The sequence below is a fragment of the Artemia franciscana genome, chromosome 16, assembly GCF_032884065.1.
Source record: "Artemia franciscana chromosome 16, ASM3288406v1, whole genome shotgun sequence".
NCBI lineage: Eukaryota > Metazoa > Arthropoda > Branchiopoda > Anostraca > Artemiidae > Artemia > Artemia franciscana.
Genome location: NC_088878.1, coordinates 3,006,061 through 3,029,076, shown reverse-complemented (window position 1 = coordinate 3,029,076; position 23,016 = coordinate 3,006,061). Strand labels below are relative to the sequence as shown.

At 36.0% G+C, this 23,016-nt stretch overlaps 1 protein-coding gene and 3 non-coding genes across 4 annotated transcripts in view; all 4 read right to left on the bottom strand.

The window, feature by feature from the left end:
* Window positions 1-23,016, bottom strand: part of LOC136036902 (uncharacterized) — a gene marked incomplete in the record, with an annotated part of 361,814 nt that overhangs the window by 220,542 nt on the left and 118,256 nt on the right.
* Window positions 6,067-6,182, bottom strand: LOC136037474 (U5 spliceosomal RNA). Its single transcript, XR_010619967.1, has one exon. It is a non-coding gene; the product is annotated as a U5 spliceosomal RNA (small nuclear RNA).
* LOC136037437 (U1 spliceosomal RNA) lies at window positions 6,918-7,081 on the bottom strand. The gene has a single exon (XR_010619940.1). It is a non-coding gene; the product is annotated as a U1 spliceosomal RNA (small nuclear RNA).
* On the bottom strand, window positions 7,820-8,011 carry LOC136037449 (U2 spliceosomal RNA). Its single transcript, XR_010619950.1, has one exon. It is a non-coding gene; the product is annotated as a U2 spliceosomal RNA (small nuclear RNA).

The window sequence follows — 23,016 nt, the reverse complement described above, 5'->3', positions numbered from 1 at the left end:
TTATTTGTTTACCACGACTCCCGACCCTGTTTCTTTTCTGTTAATTATACATTATGCTATTTAGTACTTTGGTTTCAATGATTTATTCCTTTACTTTTTGTTCGGAAACTTGAAGCCATTAATGAGTTGATGGATACAAATAATATATAATTAACCCCAATTTAAGTATAAGCAAGTTTTTTTGTCATAAACACCTTTTGAAAAAAATTATTCCGAAACAATGTGCCATGTACGTGTATATATAGCGACACATGCTTAGGCTGTTTAAAATACGCCTTAAAAAATCAATATTATTAAAATGACTTCATTTATTTACGTTATCTAGATACTAATTAATTAAATATGCTTTCATACATGAGAGGGGAGGGAGATGGGAATAAACAATAGACAAGAAATTTTCAAGGACGATCATGTGAACAAAAATTCCAAATTAGTTAAAATCTTGATATTTTATCGCAAAAGCTGCTGAAAACTGCTGTGAAAACTTCACTGACTATTCTTAAGATCCGAACTATTTGCGCCACATTCTGCCCTGGTTAGTTTTGACCATTTCATTCAATTATTTTTAGAATGTGCTGAGTAGTGGTCAATATAGGTCAGAAATATATTCTCTTGTTTTATACTATATATCCATGGTTGCGGGCAGGGGGGGGGGTCATAAAGTAATTATAAGGAAACCAAAGAAAAGAGAGCCGAAAAAGGAAGAACCATGGAAAAATGTGTGTTGTTCCATTCATGGCTGCCTGCAAATAGAGTTTGACCCTAAAACTTTTCGGTTTTCTACAAAGATTTTTTTTTATGATTTAGCTTGAGTAGGAAAAAAAAAATTCTTTATTGTAATAAATAGTAGATAAATAACGATCATTGTGAGTAACAAAAGTAGAAAAGCATAATTATTGATAACACTAAATCAAAGAACAAGCTTTTTATGGTGATCCTAAATATGTATTTGTTTATTAGTAATTAGTGCAGTTATTAGTACCAAGAAAGTTCGTATAACTATAGAAGACACAAGGAAAACAGCTTAATAAGGGGTAATTTCCGTAAAAAATATGCCGTCAACTTTTGCTTGCATTGCAAGAGCACCCATGAGCTGATGTATGAAGCCACTATAATCAGAAATGTTTTCCCTGAACGGAATGCTGGGAATTTCTGCATTTGCCCCCTGAACGGATACGTTTTTTTGTGTTATATTATCTTTTTTTTCCAGGAGTGATTGTATTTATCTAGTTATCACTTTGAAAAAGATTAAATTTTTTTACAGTTATGAAGCAAAAATATGTCAAATATATGGGTTTTTGGTATTAAAAATTAAATTAAAAATAGTGAATTAAAAAACTGCGTTTGATTTTCTTCTCTTGATTTTAATATTTTACTTTGAACAAACTACTTTAGTAATGCGTTACTTTTTATAAATATTGGATCTAAAGGTTTTAAATATTTTGGTGTTTGATAACCAAGTTCAAAACTGTCGATATTGTTTAAAAAATATCCGTTTAACGCTTCGGCATTGCGCAACAGAATTGAATGCTGGGAGTTTATATCTTAGTTTTTGCAAATAGGCTATTGTTTTGTGTATTTTTTGTACTTTTTTTACTTTTTTCATTTTTATTTAGTTTTACTTAAACTAAAAACTTAAAAATATTTGTCTCTAAGCTTTATTAAATAAAAAAAGCATGTTTTCAACTGAAAGTAAGGAGCAGCATTAAAACTTAAAATTAACAGAAATTGTTACGTGTATGAGGGACTTGCCCCCCTCCTCAATGCCTCGCTCTTCACGCTGAGGTGTTTCGGCTCTTTGAAAAAAGTTACTTATTGTTCTAATTAAACAAACCTTGTGTTTCAGGAGTCATAATTAAAGAATAGGGACAAAATTTAAAGTTAAGCGTAAACAGCAAGATGTTGAGGAGGTGGCAACTCTCCTTATATACAAAATAATTTCTGTTATTCTTATAGTAATGCTAGAAAATTTTTTACTGTTATAAAAAGTAGACTTGAGAGAAAGATTCAAACTTTAGCGTAAAGAGCAGGATGTTGAGGAGAGAACAGTCCCTTTCATATATGGAATAGCTTCTGTTCGTTTAAGTTTTAATATTGCTCCTTACTTTCATTTAAAAAAACTTGTTTTTTTTTATTTAATTTCTGGACGTTTTTGAATTAATGCATGTTTTGATCTTGACTCTCCGCACATAAATAATTGAAACGAAATTTGCATTTTAATTAATTGCCATTAATCGGAAGATTTTGAGAAAAAAGGAGCGAAGGAGGAGGCCTAGTTACACTCCAATTATTTGATTACTTAAGAAATCAACTAGAACTTTTAATTTTTTACAAACGTTTTCATTTGTAAAATATATTCATAACTTACGAATTAATTTAAGTAACAAACTTCTATATTCGTATGTTTTTATTGCGTGTATGAGAGGGTTCGACCCTCGTCGATACCTCGTTCTTTATCTTAAAGCTTAAATTCCTCAAGAATGAGCTCTGAATCACAAAGGTCATAAAATAGATGGTTGAAATTACTAAGAATAATTTATTTGTCTTTTGGCAAAAAATGCGAAATTCCACATTTTTGCAGATATGAGCCTGAAACTTCAACAATAAGGTTCTCTGATGCTCCGAATCTGATGGTGTGATTTTAGTTAAGATTGTATGACTTGTAGGGGATGTTTCCCCCTATTTTCTGAAATGAGGCAAATTTTCTCAGGCTTGTAACTTTTGATGGGTATAACTGATCTTGATGAAATTTATATATTTAAAATCAGCATTAAAATGCAATTCTTTTGATGTAACTATTGGTATCAAAATTCCATTTTTATAGTTTCGGTTACTATTGAGCCGGGTTACAGTTAACACTCCTTATTACAGTTCGTTACCACGAACTGTTTGATGAAAGAAAAGTAAAATTTCAGTTTTCTACCTCAAGAAAAGCTACATATTAACGGAGGGGAACATCACTACCTAACAGTGCCAGTAGTACACAAACAGTGCGGAATACAGGACAGATACCATCACCATATTTAAAATTTAAACCACGAGAAGGAAACAGCCATAGGTGGAAATTTCAAATCAAAATGCGCGTCAAATATCTGAGCTTAATTGGCTGCTTGATTGAGCATGTGATGTATCCAACTGGTACGTAATTAATAGTAAAAAGTAAACAGCATGCAGTTTACCAAAGCTGTATGCATAAGCAACAACTCACATTTTTTAGAGTACAGGAGGGGTATCTCGGATAAGATTACAAATTTCCAGAGAAGTCTTTTCTTCAGAATAATGCATCTGGCTTAAAAAGGCACCAACAAACATGACAAAAATACTAGATTGAAGCTAGTTGAATGGCTTACATATTGAGTAAATACATATAGCTTCAGAATTTTTAACTGAACATACTTCTATTTTCAAACAAGATTACTTCATTCTAACCTTACCTTGTTTCACTTAAAAAGGATGAAAAAGGTCAACAAGATCAGTTGCTTGAATTTGGAGTTCCAGAGTAGTGACACTCGGCTTCACAAAATCCTTTCCAGCTCAAGGGCAACCATGAAGTCTATCATGAAGTCTTTTGTTAAAACTGACATCTTAGAGAATGATGGTGCTTTTGTCATACCCATGATCTCAGGCTGTTTCAAGAAAATCTACGAGATTTCTGTTGGTCCAAATACCGAAATACACGTGCTGAAATACAAGGATGTGATACCCTTGAATGATCTCAAACAGTTTAGGTTGAACTGCCTGTGCTTCCTTGTAGGAGTTATCAAACAAATGAGGAAATGGATTGATTACTCTGATCCCGCTTTAAAAGCTCTGGCTTTTTTAGACCCTGTGACTACATTGAGCTGAAAAGTTGACACTCTAGTGGAACTGACTGGTCGGTTCAGCAGCTTACTTGGGAAATATGAAGGTGAAGTAGAAAAGTCAAGGAATGTAACAGAGACTCAGTGGATCTTGATGAGTGAGCACAGGGATTAGATTATCAGAACCATGGGAACTCAAATGTCTCCTTTGATCTTTTGGAAGACGTTAATGAATAAGATGCTCAAGGCAAGCCACAGTTCGAAGAGCTGTCCCTTTTCATGCTAAATCTGTGTACTCTTCCGCATTCCAGTGCAGCTGCAGAACGTCGATTTTTAGTTCTATCAAGTATAAAAACGAAACTCAGGAACAGTCTACTTCTCGACACGATAGACTCACTGATGCATGAAAAGCAGCTGGTCTTTCGTAACTCAGGAACCGTGCACGACTAGGAAATTCCTTCCGATATGTGGAAGCATATTATATTGCCTGGTACAAGGAGAAAGAAGAAGGGACCAATGAGCCCTAGATGTAGCCAGGGCCAAATATACTTGAAGTTCTTGGGAGGGGGTCTGTGTGTGAGAGGTTATCAAGTTGTTCAGTGCTCATATATCTGATATTCATCTTTGATTTTAGTACCAATATGCGATTGATTTTGGCTTACATTTTTCGTCGGCCTCTAGGTCCATTATAAGTACGGTTGTAACCATTAAGACAGGAAGATGGCTTAGTAGAATTGTTGGTTCAAGCTAAGCTTCAATGAGGGCACAATAAACCACAGACAACTTGATAGACAACTAGTTAGAACTGTTTTTTCTGGGAAATAAGTTCCAATTGCCGAGTCAAAGTGACATATTGTACAAGAGAAGAAAAGTAGGCACAAAGCATATTAAAACAAAAAGAAGCGTGTTCAGGCGTTATAGTTCATTTTTACAAATTGCTTCTCCATTGAATCCAGGTCTCGGACAAGTTTTATGGTCGCAAACTAAAAAGCTCAAACGCACCTACTGTGGTCTTGTATTTTTCCATTTTCGAGAGTGTCAACTAAAGCTTAACCGATTACAATTACGACGTCATGCGAAAAGTATTTAATTTACTGTCGGAATGGATTGTCCAAAAACTTTTATAAATGTAAACTTGCCTTGTTGGCCGCCCAGACACAAATTCATAGTGTGTAACATTAATTTAATCAAATGTTCCTATTACTTTCATGACGTCACAAAAAGGTCATGATCCCAAGATAATAGGATAAGCTTAAGTTTACTCCTTTTTGAACTGATTTGGAAAAGATTACATATTCAAAACTCTAAATAAAGATTTGAGAGAGACACTTTTATTATACATATCATCAATATACAAAACAAACCACATCAGCCACTTTAGAAAGTCAGAGACTTGTTAGTAGTGGCTGATAAACATTAATGAGCACCAATACCAACAACATTAACAAAAAAAAAAAAAAAAAAAACAAATAAACAAAATGAAACAAAAAAATTGGGAACAAGAAAACAACAGGAAAACAAAGAATAAGAAAAAAAAAAAAAAAAAAAAAAAAAAAAAAAAAAAAAAAAAAAAAAAAAAAAAAAAAAACAACAACACTTAAAAAAAAAAAAACAAATCAATAAGCCATCCAATTTAAATTATTTATTTATTTTCTACTCAGAAGGTGATTCTTCAGTCTACTCTTAAACTGGCTAATATTTTCAGATAACCTTATACTCATTGGTAAAGAATTCCACACTACTGGTCCAGCAAACTTGGGACCAAAACTTCCCCTCTGAGAGCTGCGACACTCATATACCAAATCATCCATATTTCTAGTCTTGACAATTAAATATGATACCACTTGTAGCAAAAAAAAAATGTGACACATTTTGTGACACATTATGGAATCTGAGATGACACAAAAAGCACATTTTCAGAAAAAATAAAAAAGCCCTGCTTGTCAACAGAAGGACAGTAGGCAACTAGGCGACTAACAACACTAATCACGTCTACTTCCCTATAAACATAGCTTATTTAGACACCCCTGGAAGTTGTGCCATATTTCACAATTACTGTCCCTTTTTACTGTTTGCCCATAAGTTCACAATTTGTTTTATATTTTTGAAAAGATTGGATTTTTGTTCATAAATGACTTCAATTATCTTGCATTTTCCAGGGTTACTTGTCTGACAACCGTAATATCTTGATAAGTAAGATAGTATCTAAATAATATTAATATCTAGATAAGCAATCTTGAAATATTAATACATACAACAATTGTGTAGACTAGTCTGCCTTTCGGCATTCAAAAATTTGTTAAGACTCATCAAGTGCCCCTCCCCACGACAATCTTTAGTAAAAGGCGAAAGATTAACTCGATATGAGGAGAGGCAAGAGCTATGAAAATTGCGAAGGTTGACTTGGGTATATAAAAATAAATCCTAGTAAATTCTCGTGGTTTTTTTTTAACAAAGTTCGAAAGCAATAAGAAATTCAATGTTCAATCAAGTTAAATACGGGCCAAAAAATCATATGATGCGAAAACATATTCAATGAACAGCAATTCATGGGCAACTTTAATGACATGCTACTAAAACTACATCCGCAGAAAATAACATAAATATTCAGTAATCAGGCCCAAATATAATTGTAATGTAGCTGAATGGTCGATCAATTGCTGTAGCCAAAGGCCCCCCTATTGAAATATTCCAAGAAGCTTAGCGGTAGTGAAGGAATTCTTAGTCTGATATGTTACCAATACAATAGACTTGATGAAATGTGTGGTGACCAAGGGCATTTCACTTTTTGAGACTAGCCTTTGTGACTTAATTTAAATTTCAGCAATTGGATTCGATTCCTAGTTCAATTTAAAAATCAGTATTTGATAATTACGGAGTATTTTCAAAAACAAAATGCATCAGGAATTCAATCAGTTTAAGCAATTTAATTTAATTATCACGACTGGTCATTGATACCCATCATTTGCTTTAATACAAGACTAAAAAAAACAAAATGTGTTTATTTAAGATATGTTTTAAATTACTTGGTTTAATCATTATCAATTTGCATACCTTTCATTTCACAAAATTGCAACATAGTACGGGCTCAAAGGAAGAACCTATTCAATGTGCCGGCAAGGCTCCGCGCGAACGCAGTCCCCCTCTACCAAAAATTACTCTGTTGAATTACCCCCATTTGGGATAATAACAGGGGTCAGACAATCCAAAGCGCAATGGAAAGGCTTCACCCTGGGAGCCCCTCCTTCATGATCAAGGCAGCTCCCCAGCCAGGTAAGTATGAATTGTTCAAAACTAACATTTTACTAATTTCTTTCGACATAAATCCGGTTGCTTTGAATGCTTCTCAGAAACTCTAATTCATTAAACAGATGCAGCTTTACAAAACTTTTTTCACAGCAGTGAATCAAGTCTCTGAATTGTTTTTGAAAATAGGAATGCCCCATTTCATTTTCATATGCAAGCCTCTAGATCGTTTAAATGCAAGTTTACCTTTTTGAGAAAAGAAAATCAGGGGTTTCTCACTCTCTTATCAATTTTACTGAAAAGTTGAAACTAATTTCTGAGAACCCAGTGACCGTTCTACTGACTTTGCCAATTATGTTCTCTCTAACAACCATAGAGGGGGTGGGAGGGGCTTTAGTCATTACTACTATCAACAACTCACCGCAGAACCAAGCCGCCTGAGGCCAAAAATAATCGCTTCAGCCATTTTATCGAATATTGGCTCAATTTAAATTTCAGCAGTTTATAATTACGAACTATTTTCGATAAAGATGCATGGGGACTTGGATCCAGCTTGGGCACTTTAAATTAATTATGGCGTCCACCCATTGGCTTTTTCACCATTAATTTTTGTAAATTTTATACTGTGTTTCTTCTTTTTATCATATGGAAAAAGAAAATTATTTTCAATGTATTCAAGGACTAAGTAACTAACGGCAGGGTCTCTCTTCACTTTGAATAACGTATTGTACCCATTATTGGTTAGGGGTTCATGGACTTTGGTTTCCCCTCGAAAAGGGTGCGCCGATCCCAGAGGTACTGCTCTACCGGACCAACGCGTGAAGGGAGCGGAGCAAGCCCCGACATCCCTCCGGTTTCCAAAAATCAGTTTAATATTCTGGGCCCCATGTAGGGGCCGTATCAGATATTAAACTGATAAGAATAGGTACTACACTTTGATTTTAGCCAAAAGGCCGAGAAGCGATAACTTAACAAGGATTGTCAAAATAATTACAAGAATACGAGTAACAAAGTTTGTCACAAAATTTATTTCGGTCCCAATTCTCAAATAACATTCAATTAACTTATCACTTTGTTTTTAGATTTTTGTAAACAGTACGAAACATTTCCCGTTATATCAAAGTTTGTCTCCAAATTTTAATGGTAAACGGTAAATTTTCCAATCAAGACTTGGACAAAATTGTCACTCAAAAAGCCAACAGAAAAGATAACACCTTAAATCAGAGATAATATTCTCTTGGCCCTTTAGCTGACAATGATCGGAACCAGCATTGATGAATAACGTTAATTCACGGCAATTAAGGGGGTGGGGGACAGAGAAGAGTTTTTTTTGAAATCCAGAGAGAACAATTCTCTTGTTTTTTTACTTTTTTTTACAAAAACACCCCAAAAAACACCCTCATTTGCAATAAAAATTGTCAATCCACCAGTCAACACCACTGGTATTGATCAAAAGCGCCAATTCATGGAAACTAGGGGACAAGGCTGAACCCAATGAGCTAACCCCCGATATTTTTGTCCGACTCGTTAAAACGTAGCGCAATGCATTTAAACAAGTTTCCGATGTTTTTTTTTTTGTTTTTTTTTGTATTCCTTGCTCAAAATAGATTTGTAAACAGACAGCCCAAGGGGAAGGGGAGAGGGAGTGAAATCCGGTATTCTCCAGATTCCAGGCAGGGGAATCTCGTTGTCTTTTCAATTTCTTTAACAAAAATACAAAGAAAAAAAAACAAGCCCTTTTTCAATGATAATACCACGAAGAGATTTTTTCGAATCTAAGAGGAGGAATGCAGGAAAAACATCTTGTAGAGAAAATTTCCTTCCCCGAATTAAAACAACTGGTTTTCCATATATACTACATGGTAACAATGCAAGTTTTATTAAGACATTATTAAATTTGCTTCAAATATGGAAACAAAAGCTGAATTTTCAATCACCTAAGAAAGATATACAGACACGAAACAGTGAGACTTTATCAAATAAATGATTGCTTACTTTATTGTATAAGTATTTGTCCTTTTCATTTGTCATTTACTTGAGTAATTCTATAATTCCATTTTCTTACTAACCATGTAGCCCAGAAGACTGTCTTGAAGAATAGATGGCCTTCAAGTAGAATTCCAGTTTTATAGGAGAATTTGATCAAAGTTTATTAAACAACTCTAAGGTTCGAAACCATAGAAAAGTAGGGTCGTAATTTGTTATGGAGCTGGAAGGTGCAACTGCCCCTCCCAAACCTTGTTTTTCCCCTCCCCCAAACCTCATTCCCCTACCCCCTTCTGAAATTTAATTTCTTCCAAAATTGAGTCTAAACTAATATAAACCTATAAATTTAAGGATCTACAGAAACACATCTCTTTTTTTTCTTTTTTTTTAAAGTAAATTTATAGCTTTTTAGAGTACTAAATAGTGCCTCTGTGGTACCAAATGGCTTCTTTTTAGTTTTTACTGCTATTTTCACTTTATTTTGGACAAAGGGTTCCATCTTTGCTCCTCCATCCCCTTCAAGTTTGGATTTTGACGAAATTATGCCACTGTAGAAAAGCAAAAGAAATGAAAAAAAAAGTCCAATAAGATGAAGTCGAACTGGAAGGACTTAGTAGAAAGAGTTCATACCAACACCATATTCCTCTTTCATAGGGTATTTCATTGAGCCTATGGTTTGCCGCGCTTAAAGCACGAATCCTTAAAGCCGTCAATGGTTAGACCATTGCTCAAGTGGTAGTAACCATCCGCTTCACATATACCAACAATATACTCATTCTCATTTGGGGTTCCCATCTAGCCCATGTCTACTCGACTTTTTGTAGTCAATTACAGACAGTTGAAATTTTTGTTTCTGGCCCAAATCCCTTGGCTTATATATGCAAGTTCACTTGCATAAGAGTCGAGGCAGATTGCAGGAGGCCCTTGTAGGCCTTGAATTGGACTCGTTATTTCCATTCATATTCATTTCTTTGGCGGGGTAATCAGTTGTAAATAGATTGCCAAATTTGTCAATATGCTGCTTCCCCCTTTCTGCGACCGTGAATTAACATGAGAGAGAACCTCCAACAGGTTGAACCCAACCCACCGTGAATTAGCATGAGAGGGTTGACTCTAGTTCAGCGTTGTCGAGTGATAGCCATGAGAGGGAAATTTTCAAGTAATTTAACCCGTAGTCAACCTGCGTGTGTTCCCCAGCGAGAACCTCCAACAGGTACGACTCTAGTTTGGCATTTGTGAAGGGACACACATGCACGGAAAGGTGTAGCATAAATGGCAGACAGTAACAACGGCAATCAAAGGGATAAAATTAACCCTTGACTGGGCAGCCCACTTAATTCAACAATCTGTCTTGGCTTTTTTTTACAATTGGCCATGACTTCCACTTTTCCCACAACTATTCCCTCTTTTTTAAATTCAAAACACACGCAGGTGTGTTTTTTTTTCAACACACGCAGGTTGACTACGGGTTAAATTACTTGAAAATTTTCCTCAAAGTGCTATCACTCGACAACGCTGAACTAGAGTCAACCCTCTCATGCTAATTCACGGTGGGTTGGGTTCAACCTGTTGGAGGTTCTCTCTCAGGTTAATTCACGGTCGCAGATACACATTTCTTGAGCAATGCTTTGCCTTTTACTTTTTAGCCTAAGTAAATTAAGTGGCTATGCTCTAAGGATAATAAATCCAGAAATAGTTACTTTTTAAGACGAAACAAAAGAGGACTAAATGTAGCTGGGACTTGAATCGCTTTTAAATCATCTAAGGGCTTAACAAATAAATACAAGCATCATTTCCCTTCCAATTTCGTACAGGCCCATTGGCCCATCACAAAGGCTTCTCCCTCTGGAGGCAAAATAGCCAGCCACTTGTCAACAGAAGGGCAGTAGTAGCTCACCATCATAACAACAACATGGCGGAGTATAGAGAAAAAAAAGGAAAAAGAAAAAGATGAAAATCAATACTTCAAGGTTAAACAATTAAATTACATTCACTATATACATTCATAGCTCGTATATGACGTACAACGGCAGGAAATCAAAAAGGTGCTCAAGGGCACCTTTTCTAGCATTAAACTCCTGTTCTACCACAACTTCACGGGGATCTGGAACTTGATACCTATTCAAAAGAAATGAGTTTTTTTCGAATAGCGGCATGCGTATCAAAAACTTCAAATATCTACATAACGGAGACCTAACTTTCAGTCTCTTTATTTCTGTGAACCATTCCCAAGGCGGGGAAAGGTAAAGGACATGTGGTAATGCCACTACTCTGTACAGTCTTGCCAAAATTTGCCGATTGTAAGAATACCTCAGTGGGGCTAGTTTAGCATAGCTCACTTGCAGGTTAGATACAAGGGTATCAAGGTAAAGAGTTCTTGTAGTTTTCTTATCTCGGCCATACAGAAGACCTAAATATTTGAGTGAAGAAGATAGTACGACAATAGCATCATCTTTGGATACTGTTGGTTCTGGTGTCTCTCGTTTCGCAGAGCTGAAAACCAGAAATTCAGTTTTCTAGCCATTAACTTGTAGACCAATAGCACTATAACCAGATACAAGCTTTTCTAAATTATTCTGCAGTACCTTTGACAACCTAGATGTACATAGTGTCCTATAATTAATTCAGCATCCCTCTAACTATCCCCTAAAGTTTTAACTGAATACCTTCAGGTGTTCCTCAGGGTCATACTACCCCTGGAGGTATAGCTATTGAATTTTTTGACTATTTTGAAAAAAATGACTATCAAAATTTTCGATTGTATGTGAGGGGGGAATGCTGCTAGAAAGGACGTGGAAGGGTCTAATTATCCTCCAATTACTTTAACTCTACAACTCCTTCCACACGAAGTGCCCTGGAGAAAAAATGAATGAATAGTAAAATGTGGTCATATCGCTCTATGATTATGCAGTACTTTTTCCATGCCTGTGACAGATTATGGCGTTTTATATTTTTAAATGTCAGGTATGAAACAACCATTGAAGTTTCAATGTCCTACTGCTTATGATAGTCTGCGAAGCTAAAGCTGCAGAAATTACACAAATTTTTAGAAATTAAGTTAAGTTTGAAATGTTGGATCTGGCTGGTTCGAACATTCGCCTTGTAGACCCAGGCTAAGAGCTAGATTTGATCAATTTGAAAGTTTAGGTGTGAGCTACTAAAGGGATGTGGCATGCCATGCATGCTGTTTGGCGGCTTGGAGCTGGCAGAACTGGTAAGAGTTGTTAGTTCGAGAGACAAAAGTTTTGTTAGCAAGTGGAGTGCAATCGCCTTATACGAAAAAATTTTGGTCTGCTTTTTTTGTTTTCTTTTGTTGAGAAAAAAACATGATTTGAAATCTGGTTTTTGAGGGGAAGCATGGATCGTAATGATTTCTATCTGCAATGAATGCTGTGCAAGAATTTGTGCATAAATTAGATGAAAAAAAATATTTCACATACCACCATGAAGAATACACTTTTATGCCATAGATTATCTCTGTCGGGATAAAGTTTGTCTTATGTGGTAATGACATCCTCTAGGAATTTCAAAGCCAGCCGAATATTTTGGGCACTGTTGTACGTCACCTAAGTACTCTTGACACAGATGGCGTTGTCAATAATCTTCTAGTTATTATAATTGGAGTTATATATGAAAGAGCCCTTTACTTACGTCGTGGTGGTGTTGAAGTTGTGCAGAGGGGTCTTGTCTTTATTGCTGCTATCTCCTATCATGTAACGGTGCTAATTCACGAAACCTTTGAGGGGGAGTTGTATCATTTAATGAATTCAAAAGGATATTTTTTTTAATTAGTGGGGGGGGGGCGTATTTTTAGATGAAAATCCAAATAAATAGTGAGACAATGCTCTCCCCAATATGCAGCTGTCCTGTCGTAATTTTTACTTATACTGGCCGATGTTCAACTTGGGATGAAGTTTAACAGTTTGTATTTTTAATCGAGATAAGGAGGTCATTGTATTTCAGAATTTTAATCTGCAATACCCAAAGATTGCTAGCTATACACTAGCAAGATAGTCGTCTTAAAACTTTATAACTTTTAATAGAACATAGTTCATCAAAACAACAAAAGAAAAAAAACATAAATTACCCCTGTTTTTAAAGGCGGTAATAAGAATGATCTCGGAAATTATCAGCCTATCTCAGTCTTACCTGTTATTTCTCGTGTGCTAGAAAAGTGTATTAACACTAGAGTTTATGATCATTTGGAACTGCATAATCTGTTAAATCCAATTCAATTTGGCTTCAGAAATTGGAGAACCACACAGATGGCATTATCATATATAACTTCGGTAATCAATGGAGCTCTTGATAATAAGCTTAGAGTAGCTGGTCTGTTTCTTGATTTGGTTAAGGCATTTGACACTGTTGACCACCAATTACTACTTTGAAAATGTGAATTTTATGGACTAACAGGGGCTACTTTAGCTTTGCTTTGTGATTTTCTCCAAAACAGAGAGCATTATGTTCACATTAATGGATTTTCTTCAAGTAAGAGTCTTGTTAAATTTGGTATCCCCCAGGGTTCTGTGTTAGGTCCTACTCTTTTCTTTTTATCAATGATCTGCTAAATGCTGTTGCAGCTACTTCTATAATAAGGGATATAGTGGATCCCGCACCTTCGGGAACCAGGATTACTACACCCTTATTTGCTGATGATGCGACATTGATGTGTGTTGCTTCAACTGAACAACAACTTACTTCAACAATTAATGTAGCAATGACTATGACATGTCTTTGGTTGAGGATAAACTGGCTTGACCTAAATATAAATATGTCAAATTTTGTTATCTTTTCACGGTCCCCAAATTATTATCCTCGGATTACGGATATAGCTACCCAAAGGGAATTGTTAAGCGGTCAAATTCTGTTAAGTACCTTGGGATTATTATTGACGAAACTTTATCATTTAAGTGCCATGTAAAGGCTATAAGTTGAATATTATCGCGGAATTTAGGGATTATCCGTAAACTAAAACATTTATTTCCTTCAAATGTTATACGGTTATTATATTTTTCTCTGATTCATCCGTATATTTTGTATTGCTCGTTTGTATGGCGTGGGACATTCCCCTCAATACTTCACCCAATCTGCGCACTGCAGAATAATGCCATTAGATCATTTTGTGGAATAGGGAACTGGGATTCGTTCAGGTCAATGTACAGTATGATAAATATAATGCCTGCAGCCGCATTACGTGATTTTTATACACTGGTTTTTATGTATAAGTACCATTATGGGTGCGTTCCAGAATGTTTTACAGGAATTTTTCGGGATAGATCTAATATTCATGATCACAGAACTCGAACAAGTGGAGATATTGAGGTTCCTCGCCTAGTTTCAAGTAGGACTGCTTTTTCAATTATTTATAGACGGGCTAAGCTATGGAATAAGCTTGTTCCAAGTATCAAAATTGCCTATTAATCAATTTAAAGCCGTGCTGCGTGTGGGTTTTCTTGGTAGGTATACCTTTGGAATAGATTGAGATTGATTGATTTAATGTTGGAAATAATTGTTTATTGTTTTTGTTTTTTTGTTTTTCTTGTGTTTTTTTCTTTCTTTTTTTTTTGCTTCGGGATCATGACATTATGTTGTTTGATAGTGTATGAATTATTTATGTAATTTTTTTTTCTCGGTACACGGTTTCACCTTTTGCTCATTTTAGATTAACTCATTTTTTTTGTCCTTCTATTTTTGATCTTTTTTGTTAGTAACACACCCTCGCAAGCAACGCTTTTGGTGTGCTACCGATTGATTTTGTCTGTGTTATTTCCTTTGGCTAATAAATTAATAGGCCTACTACTACTAATATGAATAAAAACCGTAGAAAAGGGAATATTTCCCAATAGAGTTCAAAACTCTAGAGACTGAGAGAAAACTATTATTGTACTTAATCAAAATCATTCGTGATTATCAATTACCAGAATGAATAAAAATTATTTAAAAAAAAGAAAATAGGGAACACCAGTAATAATAGGGGACGATGACAGGGAAAAGATAAACATAATAATCAAAATAATGAAGAGCCAGATGGTGGGTAGATTCGAGGACATCCAACAGAGTAACATATTGAAAGCAAAAATCAACAATAAGTTGAAGTGCTATATAGTGAGTAGGTTGGAGAACATCCAACGAAGTGGTATGATAATGACAAAATTTAACGAATCAGTAGGACCAACAGTCTCATGCCTGATATTGAATTCAATAGAATTGTGTTAGCCTACTCCCCTAGTCTACATAAATTTGTGATTAACAGAATTTGGTACTCTGACGTACTTTAAAAGAGAAAAACAGCTGCAAAAACATTAAAAAAGCTGGAAATTTTTCAAAAGGAAACAGGGAAAAGGATAATGAACAAAAATAATCAATCCAAAAATAAAGTTGAATTGTCGTATTTTGATAAGGTTGGAGAACATCCAATGGAGTGATATGATAAAAACGAAAATTAACAAGTCTCTAGAACCGACTCTCTCAAGAATGAAATTGAATTTGATATAATTTTGTTACCCTACTTTTAGAAATGTGATCAAAATTTAACTTCCCTAGTCTATAAAAATTTGTGATTAACAGAATTTGGTACTACAATGTACTTTAGAAGAGAAAAAGCGGCTGCAAAAATTGTAAAAAAAGGGAAAACTATAAAAAGAATAAGGGAAATGATGGGGTAAGAGAATAAAAGAACAAGAATAATCAAATTAGAAAAATAAACTTTAAGTGCCGCATAGTGAGTAAGTTGGAGAACATCCAATTGTCTAATGTCATAAAAACAAAAATTAGTAAGTAAGTAGGATCATCAGTCTAAAGTCTGAAATTAAGCTTAATAGAATTTATTAAGGTTTTTTAAAATTTAAACAAATAAGAATCCCCCAGTTTATGTGTATCTGCACCAAAAGCAGTTTTTTCACTGTAATATACTTTCGTAGAGAAAAATAAAAATATACTTATTTTCAGGCAGTTTTGTATGGAATTAAACGCAATTCCAGTTCGATTACAAGCAGAATGTAACGCTGAAACATGTTCTCAAATGACTGCTACTGAACAGTGGATTTTTCTGTGTGCTGCTCATAAAACCCCCAAGGAGTGTCCAGCAATTGATTATACAAGGCATACTTTAGATGGTGCTGCTTGTTTATTAAATAGCTATAAATATTTCCCAAGCAGGTGAGCATTTTTGTTTTTTCTATAATATTTGCTCATTCTGCTTCTATTATTTACACTTATTTATTTACTCTCTCTCTCTCTCTCTCTCTCTCTCTCTCCCTTTCTCTCTCTCTCTCTCTCTCTCTCTCTCTCTCTCTCTCTCTCTTTCTCTCTCCCTCTCTCTCTCTCTCTCTCTCTCTCTCTCTCTCTCTCTCTCTCTCTCTCTCTCTATCTCTGTCTCTCTTTCTCTCTTTCTGTCATTATTGTTTTTACCCGGAGAATATCCGATCGGTTTTCACCACGGTAGATTCCCAATAAATCAGAGGTCCATCATTTGATACCTCAAGGAACAATACATCAATTCCAAGGAAGAACTCCATCAGCTATTCGTCGATTTTCGACACATATTCGGCCTGATATGTTAATAAGGACTCCGGCATTAAATCCTTTACATGGAATCCCTGGTGAAATGATCCACAGTATCAAGAGTATGTATGACCAGTCGCAAGGCCAAGTGTTGACCATTGATGGGTTGTCAGCAGAGCTATTTGTTATATAGATATATATATTTGTTTCCCCCTCATGTACATTATAAGGATGGTGCTGTTGTTTTATAAAGAAAAAATAATAATTGTACTTGTACTCAGTACTTGTAGATGGCATTGTGGTATTTACCGTATCATTTCACACGCATATTATCATCATCGATCTGTTTTTGATGAAGTTGAGGTATTTATTCAACATTTTATTATCTTTTGGCCACAATTAGCCTTTGTTTTTTAGGTTTTTTTTTAATCTTTTAGAACGTCAGTATTTTTCTCTTCTTTTTTTTTCTTTTTTTTTCAAAACATCCAGCAGTCAAAAGTATTTGAAAACAAATCTTGGAGTGCCATTTTTAGCTTGAAAAAAAATGACCCCCTTTCTCCTCTATTGCAAAAAATGACTATTCTTGGTATTTTTATATTAAAAAATATGTAGAAAAATTCTTTGCCTCTCCATTTTTTTATGGCACTTGGCATTCACCAAGTGACAAATAGCGATCGCAATTTTCTGTCGGTCTGTTGGTCCCGGTTTTACTAGTTTGGCCATTTAAAGATAAGCTAGGACGATGAAATTTGGCAGGTGTATCAGGGATCAGATCAGATTCAATTAAAAGTACTCGTTTCGCCGATTTGACCATCTGGGGGGGGAGGAGTGGGGGACGGTTAATTCGGAAAAATTAGTATAAATGAGGTGTTTTTAACTTACGAACAGTTAATTGGATTTTAATGAAATTTGATATTTAGAAGAATATCGTGTCTCTGAGCTTTTATTTGAAGTCCCGACTGGATTCGGTGACATCGGGGAGAGTTGGAGGGGAAACCTGAAATCTTGGAAAACGCTTAAAGTGAAAGATCGGGCTGAAACTTGGATTGAAAAATAAGCACAAGTCTTAAATGCGTGATTGACATAACTGGAATGGATCAGCTCTCTTGGGGGGGGGGGGAATCATTCGGAAAAATTAAAAAATGGGGTATTTTAACTTACGAATGAGTGATCGGATCTTAATAAAATTTGATATATAGAAGGACTTCGTAACTCAGACCTCTTATTTTAAATCCCAAACGGATTCAGTGTCATTGGGGGAGTTGGAGGACCGGATATCTTGGAAAACGCTTAGAGTGGAGAAATGGGGGTGAAACTTGGTGGGAAGAATAAGCACAAGTCCTAGATACGTGGTTGACATAACCGGAGCGGATTTACTCTCTTTGGGGAAGTTAGGGGGGCCTAATTCGGTCATTCGGAAAAAATTTAAAAATGAGGTATTTTTAACTTACAAACGGGTGATTGGAAAACGCTTATAGTGGAGAGATCGGGATGAAACTTGATGGAAAGAATAAGCACAAGTCCTAGATACGTGATTGACATAACCAAACCGGATTGGCTCTCTTAGGGGAGTTGGTCACTCCCCTCAAGAGACTCTCTATCCTAGTTTGGGCACTTCCAGATAAGCTAGGACGATGAAAGTTGGCAGGCTTATCAGGAATCAGACTAGATTAACTTAGGAGTAGTCTCTTCCTCGTTTTGACCATCTGGGGGGGGGGTGAATAATTCGGAAAAATTAGAGAAAAATGAGGTTTTTTAACTTGTGAACTGGTTATCGGATCTTAATGAAATTTGATATTTAGGAGGACTTCGTGTCTCAGAGCTCTGATTTTAAATCTCGACCTGGTCCAGTGACATTTCTGGGCAGCTGGAGGGGGAAACCAGAAATCTTGAAAAACGCTTAGAGTGGAGAAATCCTAATGAAACTTGGTGGGAAGAAGCTCTTGGCTCTTCCAACCTCGTCACAAGGGCTATATGAGCTCTTGGCTCTTGTTTCTCGTCTTTTTGTGTTCTTCCCTTTATGTACATTGAACAGATGGTGCTTTGGTTTTATAAAGAAAAAAAAAACTATAATTGCATTCTTATTTATGTACTGTCAGTTTATACGTCTAACTACAAAAAGGTGCAAAATATGTTTTGATCCTGGAAACTTTAGCTAAATTTTTCATTTATTAATCTCAGTACTCTGTAGATGCCATTTTGATATTTCTAGGGGAAATAACATGAGTTTCAACTCATTTGGTACTTGTATGTCTGAAACACAGCCTATGTAGACATCAGTTGTGCAAACATTTTTCAAAAGCAACAAATAGCTATCGTTGCGACGCTGTGTCAATACCAGACACTTTTATCCGTCAAATCCAAACAGTCCCGGGATAGAATCAAGATATTTCCGCGCTTATTGCCTGTGGGAGCGCTGGAGGTTAAGGCCCAGTATAAAAATGTGTGTTGAAGTCCTTCTATGGGCAAGATACGACTCCGCGCAACTGGTGTCTATATAGGCTGTGGTCTCAAATAGCTGAAAAGAATTGAAGCTTTGTATAATAAAACAGGGAAAGCAAATCAAACGAAAGCCAGAAAAAGAAATGTAGGTAGAGAGGGAAAGCAATGGACAAATTCTATTAAAAGTAATCAAATCGAACAATAGCCAAAAAAGAAATCAAGGGAGAGAGGGAAAACAATGGACACAATTCAATTAAAAATGATCAAATAAAAGCCAGAAAAGGAAATGAAGGTAGAGAGGGGAAGCAATGGATAAATTCAATTAAAAATAATCAAATCAAATAAAAGACAGAGAAAGAAATGAAAGTAGAGAGGGGAAGCATGGACAAATTGAATTGAAAAACGTATGGGTTGTCACACAGAAACTATATCCCAAGATTAATTTACGAAAAATCTCGAGATATTAAATAATATACTTAATATGCTCATACCTAATATACTTAAAAATACACTATACTTAATGTATTTTGTGAGGATAATATCTAGCATAGATACTTTTTCCGAGATCCTAGGCCCGGGAGTGATATTCCAACATAATGGGGGATTCCCCTGGGGTGTCTCGAAACACATATTTTGTCATTGTTAACGGAAAAAAACAAACAGAGAAAAAGCGATACATTTCAGACAATCAGATCCACAGAAAAATCCTTACTCTCACCACTTTGATTTCATTTGGACTTAACCCCTTCTGATCTGTATGGCTGTTTATTAACATCATTATCATGATATCATGATCATGATCATCAATTGAGCCTAAATGTGAAAGGAGTTCTTCTCGTTAAAAAACCCTCTGCGTCCATGTTGTGCCGAACTTTGATATCGAAGCCCACTGAAGGTTAAAAAAGTTAAAGAATGTGGCTCTGGACTTCACGGTCCAAATGGGTGGTGCCAATCTTGGTTTCATAGCCCTTCATCCAGGAAGCGCAATGGGTTGGGGGAAGCCACCCTGTGCTTTTGTGCATCCTTCCTGAAAGCCCTCCCAACTAAATGTTGGGACTTACTCTACTTCAATAATCTTCCAATCAACATTAAATAATAATGCTTGATAGTAACGTATTGATCGAATACCTTTTTAAAGTCTATTAAAGTGAGACAAATTTAACCGAATTTACCTGTGAAGCTAGTCCTATGCTTGCAAACAAGGTTCCCCCTTCCCCCCACCTAAGTGTGCAAAGAGACGATTTCGGATAATAATAAAAAAAAGGTTAAAATATACGGAGATTAAAGTGTCTATACTCGAACACATTCGCAGGATTTTATTTGTGAAATCAGTGAGAGACAAGCGAAAAAAAACAGAAACAATGAAGAGGTATGCTAAAGATGCAAAATTCAATTCCAATTGACATAAAAACAATATTTCATAAACAACATCACTACTACTGTTAACAACTTACTGCCTTACAAAGCCACACAGACCCAGCACAGTTACACACGCTCCTCTCCCATCCGAATCAATTCAACGTCTCCCTCTACACCCTCCCAATAAGTTCGTATTTCCCTTAAATCTTTCTTTACAACATATTCCCCCCCCCCAATTCGTGACGACCTGCTTTTTGTTTGGCACTATACGGTTGGCCAACAAGGACAATCTTTGTAAGTCTTATCTTTCATCCGCACAACGTGCCCTAGCCATCTCAAGATTTCTCTAATTATTAAATAAATAAAAAAACAAGTTTTTTCAACTGAAAGTAAGGAGCAACATTAAAACTTAAAACAAACAGAAATTATAACGTATATGAGGAGGTTCGCTCCCTCGTCAATACCTCGCTCTTTACGCTAAAGTTCGAATATTGTTCCAATTTTTTAAGAATGACCCCTGAATCACAAAGGCCATTTAATTAGAATAAATAGTTCTTTAGAAAGTACTAAAAAAAAACTTCAGCGTAAAGAGTGAGGTATCGACTTGAGGGCAAACCCCTTCATTTACTTAATAATTTCTGTTCGTTTTAAGTTTTAATATTGCTCCTTACTTTCAGTTGGAAAACTTTTTATTCTTATTTCTGATCGTTTTTTTCAAAATGCTTGGAAATCTGGCAATCCCTTTATGGTATAGTCTCTTCCCTCAAGAAAAAATCCTCTATGTACAGATCCTCCCACATAACTTTCTCTCACAGGTTCCCCCCCCCTCCCCACCAGAAAAAATTAACGCTGAAAACGTCTGTATACTTTGCAATAACCTACATTATTTGTAAACAATGGGCGAAGTTCATAACTTGCAGCCCTTCTCCCGAGGACTGTGGGGATTAAGTCATCCTTAAAGACATAGTTATTAGATGTTTCGAATATGTTGAACAAAAAGGCTATCTCAGAATTTTGATGGGGTAACTTTGGGAAAAATGAGCGTGGGAGGGGGCCTTGTTGCCTTCGAATTTTGTTGGTTACTTAAAAAGGGCACTTGAGCTTTTAATTTTCTTCGAATGAACCCTCTTGCGATATTCTAGGACCACCTGGTCGGTATGATCACCCCTGACAAAAAAAATAAACATGCCTCCGTGACCTTTCTTCTGGCAAAAATACAAAATTTCACATTTTTGCAAATAGGAGCTTGAAACTTCTACAGTAGTATTCCCCTTTACGCTGAGTCTAATGATGAGTTTCGGTTACTATTGAGCCTGATCGCTCCTTACTAATAGCTCCTTACTACGAATTGTTTGATAGCCCTGGAAAGCGGGAAACTACAGCCCACTGTTTGAGATACTCAGTCGGGTACCCAAACTAATCCCTAGGCAATTTCTCTGGAAAACATCTAGCAAATCTTCGTCCGTTCTTTTAGAGCGCCCATGCTTCAGAACCATACTTGCCCACTGTCATCACTGTAGTTTCCAATATTCTCATTTTGGTTTGCAGACTTATCTTCCTACTCTTCCAAACTTTTTCCAACAGTGAACAAACACCCTGGGTCTTGGCTATTCTGCTTTTAAAATCATCACCCCACCCACCGCCTTTACTACCTAGGTAGGTGAAGTTGTCCATTTGATCGATCCTCTGGTTACCCAACATCACCTTTTTATCTTCTCCTATTCCTAGCCTTAGCTGCATAGTCTCCCTAACATTAATTTTCAATCCCGTTCTTGCAACTTTAGCTCGCAAATCCGAAGGAGTGACCTGATCTACTCTCTTTGGTGGAGTTGGGAGGGGGGAATTTGGAAAAGTTAGAAAAAAATGAGGTATTTTTAACTTACGAACGGGTGATCGGATCTCAATGAAATTTGATATTTAGTAGGATATTTTGTCTCAAAGGTCTTATTTTAAATCCCGACCAGATCTGGTGACATTGGGGGATTTTGGGGTGGGGGAACCTAAAATCATGGTAAACGCTTGGATTGGAGGTATCGGGATGAAACTTGATGGGAAAAATAAGCAGAAGTCTTAGATACGTGATTTACATAATTGGAACGGCTCCGCTCTATTGGGGGGTGGGGTTAATTCTGAAAAATTTGAAAAAATTACATATTTTTAGATTACGAAGGAGTGATCAGATCTGCTCTCTTTGGTGGAGTTGGGGGGGAATTTGGAAAAATGAGGTATTTTCAACTTACGAAAGGGTGACCGGATCTTAATGAAAATTGATATTTAGAAGGATCTTGTTCTTTAAAGCTCTAATTTGAAATTCCGACCAGATCCTGTGACATTGGGGGGAGTTGGAGGGGGAAACCGGAATTCTTGGAAAATGTGAAAATTGGGGTATTTTTATCTTGCGAATAGTTGATCGAATCTTAATAAAATTTGATATTTAGAAGGAATTCATGTCTCAGAGCTCTTATTTCAAATCCCGACCAGATCTTTTGACATTGGGGGGAGTTGAAGGGGGAAATTTTGGAAAACGCTTGGAGTGGAGGAATCAGGATGGAACTTGGTGGATAGAATCAGCAAATGTCCTTGATACGTGATTGACGTAACCGTACCGGATTTTCTCTCTTTGGGGGAGTTGGGGGGAGGGGCTCATTGATTTGGCGAGTTTCGTGCCTCTGGACCTGCT